Source organism: Hakea prostrata, chromosome 7 (assembly GCF_041222555.1).
Source record: "Hakea prostrata isolate BN-2017 chromosome 7, UWA_Hpros_2, whole genome shotgun sequence".
NCBI classification, from domain to species: domain Eukaryota; kingdom Viridiplantae; phylum Streptophyta; class Magnoliopsida; order Proteales; family Proteaceae; genus Hakea; species Hakea prostrata.
In genome coordinates this window covers 20,004,132-20,011,978 of record NC_142606.1, presented here as the reverse complement: position 1 = coordinate 20,011,978, position 7,847 = coordinate 20,004,132, and positions in this window count along the sequence as shown.

The following is a 7,847-nucleotide window of genomic DNA, read 5'->3' as shown; positions in this document are numbered from 1 at the left end:
AATATGTTTACACCCTCCTCTCCCTTATACTTCAAATATATAAAAATTATCCCTACTAGCAATTGAGGTTAAATGATGAGTCAACAATATTATCATATTATATCATACTACTATATAAAAATAAGACCTCAAATTAACCATCGTAAATCTTTCATTGTACCAAAATACCCTTCCTTCCAAAACAACATACATTTTCTTCATTCAACAAATCCTATCAAGCTAGTCCTGTGTAATATTCTTGGAATCACGTCATCAACGAAACATCCCGACATATTCTTAATTAGTTCTCTCAAGAGAAGCACCTCTTCAGCTAACACCTTTCTACCTCAAATCTTATGTCACTTTGCCAGAAGTATTATTCACAATCAAATAAATTCTTATTAATTACATTTCATCCTATCCCAAAAATCCATCTAATTTTTATTTTTAGAGAACACGTTCAAATAAGGAAGAAAAATTTTTCTTAAATAATTACCATATCAGTCAACATTAATAATTTATTGATGTTTAAAATTTTAAAAGTCATGAAAAATAAAAGAATAATTGAACTTAATCCTTGATATGTTCAAAAATAAAACGTTTATATATTTAAATTATTTCATAAAATAATAAAAATTGTGTGTTAATGCCCTAAGTTCTACTAGGCTTCATCTTGATTTTTAATCCATCATTTCGATAGTTCTTAAGCTTGATTAGCATATTGATCGATTATAAAAGTATTAGCATGCAACATCATTCTCTATAATTGAAGATATCAAATTTCATAGGCAGCAAGGTTTTGGGCTTTAAGTCCATTTATGTTTATAGGAGATCCAACTGTGTTGCGGATCATCTAGCACCGATGACCTACTCGGTTCAGGGCCCGAGTTCTTAGCCATATTCGTCTGATTGGATTCTAAGATTATGTTCAGTTTCCAATCCTGCCCTTGCCTCTTAATGAAAGTTTTGATTACCCAAAAAAAAAAAATATATATATATATATAAACATCTTAGTGTACAACTTGTTAATTAGGATTATTAATGGACAAATGTTTCATGTCCTTGTAATTTACCAATAAATTTCTCATTATCTTTATTACTAATTTAAATTTCAAAATCTACTACTTAATGCATTGTATGTATTAGAACTTTTTAAAGGGAGTGAAAAAAAAAAGTCAAAATAAAAGCAATAAAAATTGAGTTCGAAAAACACAAAAAATATATTTATAAACTTTATTTTTTTTGTACAAAATTACCACTAATCAATATCAAGCTCCAAAAATTAATTTGTATGCACAACGATCACAAAATTTAACAACAAGAAATTTTCATATGACAACACCAATGTTTAAATAGAACGAAAATATTAGAAAACATTACATACTCTTGAGTAAGTCTCCTATATATTGAAAAATAAATAGGAAATGGAAAAAATTTCAATTAATTGAGAGTGTAAGCAACTAATATCCACAATTTCTAAGGAGAAGTGATTTATGTATTAGTAATAATAATTTATTAAAATAAATCTTTTTGGGTGAGGTGAAAATAATTATTTTGTTAATCCTAATCCAATCTATATAAAAAAAAAAATCTCATGCATTCCTTATGGAAAATAGTAACTATTTTGTCTTCGTGAAATGCAAGCGAAGGCATTTTAATTATGAACAACAGTCATGTAACTTTGCATGCACTATTAGCATGAAATATTGTTATAATTGCAAGTTAAGTCTAACATTAACTTCTATTGCTTCATTGCTTTGCCTCACTTTCTTATTCTAAATGTAAGCTATGAGAATAATATGAAAATGAATTTTAACGATAAATTTTCTGATGCAAAGACTGAGACATTGGAGAAAACTAATTTGGTAAGTATATGTTAAACATAAAATCTTTAGATTACTTTTTAATTTTTAAGTCATAATCATTGGTTCTTTAGATATTTTTTCAAGTAAAAGTCATAAAAGTTTTTATTTTTATTTTAATTATATTAAGTTTTACACAATTATATTTCTAAAGGAAGACATAAATATTTTATAATGCTTCAAATGTTTATTGACTGAGGGAAAATAATTACAACACCATTTGCCTATTGTTCATTTGAAATAATCACAAAATAGATACGCATTTGCACATATAATGTTACTAGTTAAATGAAAAGAGAAAACGCTCGAATAGATTAAACAAAGGGAGCTATCTTCACCGTTGGATGGAATCTTCCCATGTCTAAATAATAAAATCAGATCCAAAACGCTACCATTCCATTTTGATTTTGAAATTAATAATTAAGAATACATATGATAGAAGTATAAAACGCACCACGTTTTTTCATTTGTTAAATTTTTTTTTTTTTTAGAAGCTAAGGTTCATTTGGGCTAACTTGGGCACACCCTGATAACATCCTCGAGTAGGTGAGACGTCTACAAGGATCGAACGCACGATCTCTCTACTGAGAAATATGGATCTTTATCGCTCTACACACCCGCATTTTTTCATTTATTTACCTTTAATTAGGATTCAATAGCTCAGTTTCGAATACCCAAAACAAATTCCTCCTGCACTAAACTTCCTGGCAGGTTTCCTTAATACCTCCCAAGAAATCCATCTAGCTGTAGATGCTCTTCGGTTAGCTTCTTTTGCTTTTGTTTGGAATGATGCTAATGGTAAGTAATTCTTCAGAATGTAAATTTTTTTCTTTTTTCTCTTTATTTAATCAAAGCTCCCTTTCTCCAAAAATATTCTTCCCACACTATGGAAAGTGGGCCCACATGACCATTCTCTAGGGATTTTTATTTGCACAGTTGACAACGGTCCAGATTTGCCCATCTTTACAAAATAAGATCTAATGGCAGAGATTAAAGGCGTAGGGGTCTAGATGTAAATACAAATAGTTTTTTTTACCTTCAAAGGTTTTTAATTTTAAAAATTTACAAAATCAACCCCTCTCCATCCGCCAGACTGTTTCCGTCGAAGATTCGATGAGGATTTCGCTGGGTAAAATCTTCTTACCTCGAGATCCAAGTGATGATGAGTATTTAACGCTAGAAAGAACATAGGATTACAGGAAATACTGAAGCTTTTGGAGATGAGTAATTGCAGGAAGAGACAAGGGTTTCTTTGCAGTAGGTTTGTTTTATTTATTTTAATTTATTCTCAATTGTTAGAAATCAGAATTAGATTGATGAAAATTTGACCATGACTAAAGCCAATTTTGACAAATTGTCATCAAATTCCGGCCCATTTCTATTGATTCAGATGATCCTCATCATCTCCACTGTGGTGATCATCTGTTGCACGGTCGACGTTTCAGTTGCTGAGAATGAGGATTGTGGTTGCTTCTCGGATATCTTACCGTTGCTGCAGTTGGTTCATCAAGTCGCTGCAAATAGTTCATCCACATATACAGCTGCGAATTTATCGGTTTGATGTTTGCGACGCTTGTGAGGGCTAATTGTGGATCGAGCAATCAATGGCTTCTTAATCTTTCGTTGAATAAGGCGACATGGGGAGACGGAGGAGAGTATAACCATGCCAAGTGAATCTGAGTTTGTGAAACTTTCTTTGGAGTATTGATGTGAAGCCCTTCCATGCCTTCTTAGCCGGTGGAAGCTTCTTCCTAGAAGACATGAACTCAAGTTGATTTCTCAATTCTCTCTCTCTGACTCTTGTATTTACATTCAGACCCCTGTGCCTTTAATCCCAGCCATTAGATCTTATTTTATAAATCATACCCAAAAAAAAATATTAAAAAAATATTAAAAAAATCTTATTTTATAAAGATGGGCAAATCTGGACCGTTGGCGGCAGCCAACCGTGGCTGGGGCAAATAAGAAATCCCATAGATAGGGAGGGAGAATAATCTATTACGCATAACAACACCTGAAAAATGCTAAACCAACGATTGAGATTAAAATAACAAATTTAAGTGGAAAAACTTCAAAGTCCCAAATTTAGTCAAGAATTGGTCGGGTGGTACCCATACCCATACCCCTTGGTGAAGAGATTGTAGGTTCGAACCGGACAGCATATGTAATATCTTCGTACCCCATACACAAAACGCTTATTATACTATCATACTATCAATCACAATACCTTCGGTTAGTTGGGCAAGCACCGAAAGCCTTTGGTACTTCAATAGGGCGAGCATCCCTTAAACCAAAAAAAGACAACTTCCCCTATTTCTGAATTTCATTATCTATTTTTTCCACCTCAAACAAGATGAGAATAAATGAGAGGCCTATGGATTCGAAGTCCCTAAGAAAGGTAGGTCAATAGCATAACTGTTTCTCTCCCGAAAACAGTTTTGAACAGTATTCATATCTCTTCTTCTTTGATCTATTTCAAAGCTCCATGGCTAGCCGAATAAACCCACTGTTTGAGTTATTACAGTCATCAATGGCGACTGATGAAGGTGTTCCTTGATCCATGGTGGGTCATATTTTCAATGCTTGTATTGCGAATGTGTCTTTTTCAGCGTAAACGGAAAGGAAACGGGATTAGTTTCTATGATACGCCGGGATTTTGAAGTCCACGTGCTGATGGAGCACAAGGATCATGTCATACATTGCTTTCAAAGATTTCGGTAGCTGGTGCAACAAGACTCCTCCCTTAGGAGGAGTGTTGTTCTTCCATGTTATCGCTCTTTCAAAAGTTTTCTCTAAAGCCTTTCTAGTTCTTTGAAAATCTTGATGTACACGAATTTTGAAGCTTTGGAAATCTTGTGGCTAAGGAACAATGTGATATTGACCCTAATTATGGCCTTGATATTGACCCTGATTCTAGCCCTGATATTGACCTTGATCCTAGCCATGATCATGGCATTGATTTGAGTTTGGAGCCTCCACCCATATGGAGAGGAATTAATTATAATCCACATTGGTGAATACTTGACACATGTCAAATTTTAAAAACATGATCATGTTTTGTAAAAATTTAATAAAAATAATTTATATACTCATTACCAATGTAGTAAGCATCATCTAATTTTGGCTATTGTCTTAAGGTTAATTTGACTATGATAATGTACTAGATTTTTTTTGCTAATCTTCATATTAATATTAAGAGCAAATTGTACTGGCACCCTAAAATGGAGGCCTTAAAACACTGACACCCCATTTTATGTTTAAAAAACATAGAGACCCCAAAATTGGATTTTCATTGGATAAATTTTTCAAAATTTTCATTGAAAATCTTCCAGATACTGTTTATTATAGGGATATAACCAATGATCAATAGTAACTTAACTGTTTTCAGTGATAAATTTGACAAATATATTCAATAAAAATCCAATTTTGGGGTCTCTGTGCTTTTTAAACATAAAGTGGGGTGTCAGTGCTTTAAGGTCTTCATTTTGGGTACCAGTGCAATTTGTTCTAATATTAATATAACTATAAGTTTTGATTTTGACCTTCAGTCATTTTGATCATGTTAGAGTATGAGATCATTTTTAATACTATTTTTAAGGTAATTTTTATTTTTCGAACTAAGACATTTTTAGTTCCCAAATAACATTGATTTTTTCTTTTTTTAGGCTAAGGCGAGATAATACATTATAAATAATAAAAACTAGAACACACAAAATTAATATCTAACAAATTTACACCCCCAACTTCTCATCATGAATATTAACATATTTCTTTTGCCTCCAATGTGATATTTTAGAAAAACTTATTAAAAACAGATAGATATGTTTGTAACTAAAATATAATTTTCTTTAACTACGAAAACATACCACTACTAAATTATCGTTGATTTACTTGTTAACAATATTTTGAATATGGATTTTTTTTTGAATAAATTTCAATGGAGAGGCTTCCAATTTCCATTACCAAAGTAATGGGAGAATTTTTTTTTGCGTTTAGGGTCAATCAGGCCCAATTAGGGCCGATTAGGGCGAGAATGGGCATAGCTTGGCCTTGTAAGACTTAGGGCTAGGGACAATAATATTTGGCCCTAAACTAGGGTCAGGGTGGAAATGAGTTCAAATTAGAACATATAGGGCTGGGCATGGGATTGCAAAAGCCCGGCCTAGCCTAGTTCTGTTGTAGCTCTACTATCATATCATATCATATCATATCGTACTATTATATAAAAGTCAAACTCCAAAGTAGTTAACTAGATATAGTATGTTTTTTCATTGGACCAAAGTATCATGATGATGTATAAAAATCAAACTCCAGAGTAGTTATGGTATGTTTTTTCATCAGACCAAAGTACCCTTACAATCAAAAGATGCAACCCTTAATAGTGCTTTCTCACAAGAGCTACAACTTCTCAAACAAATCATACATTTTCAAACTTTGCTGTTTTGTTTTGACATGTATTTTAGTTGACCAAAATACCTCTCACGAAGATGCACATACTCCACATTATCTATATGCTACCAAACCCCACGCACTGTCCCCGCCAAAATGACCCTCTGTAAGGAATCCGGATCATCTCCCCGTTGGGGGAGCACTCTCAGTGCTCCCCCATGGCTTCTTGACCACAAAAACCAGTGGGTCTCACTGGTGAATTTTTTTAAAATTTTTTTCCAAAAAATGTTTTTCAACGTGAGCCCCACTGGTTTTTACGGTTAGGAAGCGTCGGGGAGCACAAAGGAGTCGCTGATCCGGACTCCCCTATAAGCAGGGCAAACGACAATGCCAAAACAACCAGAGCAAACTTGAGATTGAAATCCAACCATTGCCAACCAGTGCCCCACACCCTTTTCATTAACAATTACTCAGGTACCAACACCTGCTACAACGGTGGACGTCATCCAAAAAGATCCATCTTTGCTGGTATTTCTGGATGCATTATGGCAGATGATATGAGGCAAAAAAAATTCATTTATTATGGTAATTTCTGCTAATATAAAGTCTGCATTTTTTCTTTTTCTTTTTTCCCTTTAATCACTGTACAGTTTGGGGAAGACACGGCCGTCAATTATGCTGCTTCATATGCTTCTTTGCCACGGTTTTGATGGGAAGCCAATAGTTGTGAAAGCAATCACCATTGCCACCCCAACCAGCCTTTGGGTGTCAAAATTAAGAAATGGATTGGGGCAAGAACCATCTTATAGCCCGGATCACCAGCTAAGGCCCCTAAATGATCACTCAGCGATAAAGGAGGCAAGGATGCAAAGACAGCCAGGAGATTTGCCTAGAAACAACTATCCTTGAAAGAGTGCGTAATAGTTCACTCATCGAGCGCTCTTGCGCCGAAGATGAATGGGGCTAAGCAATCTGCCGAAACTGTGGGATGTAAAAATGCATGAGAGCATTTCTCCTTAGAGGGAAGCAATGATATGATGTGGTCACTAGTATCAAGAGTTTGCCCATTATAGCTTAAAGGTAAATCCATATCCCATGGTTGACAAGTTTCTTAAGTAATTCCCTTCTTCGGGTCCAGTTGCAAGAGATGTATGGTTTCACGGGTGAACAGAAGTTGCTATTGCACATTAAGTAATAGGTCCGCCCTAGTGGCGGAGCCACGTTGGGACTAGAGGGGCCATGGCCCCTGGATTTTTTGAAATTGTAAATATCCTTGTTTTTTTCCCTGATTTTCCTATCTTTAAATGTGAAATACCACTATTTGGTTTTCCTCCAAAAATTAAAAATAAAAATTTAAAATAAAGATGATGGGTACAAATGTCATTCATAATTTTTATCTAATAGTTATCATTAAATCCCTGTTTTAAGGAATAAAATGTTAAATTCTAATTAAAAACTAACTCAAGATCCATGAATTTCTTCTTATATATTCTCTACTATTTTCATTTCTATTTATTCTCTCATGAATCTCCACTTTTATTTATATTTTTTTCTATTTTTTTTTTCTCACACCTCTCACAAAATATTGAAGTAGTTAGCAAACTTTGGAATTTACCT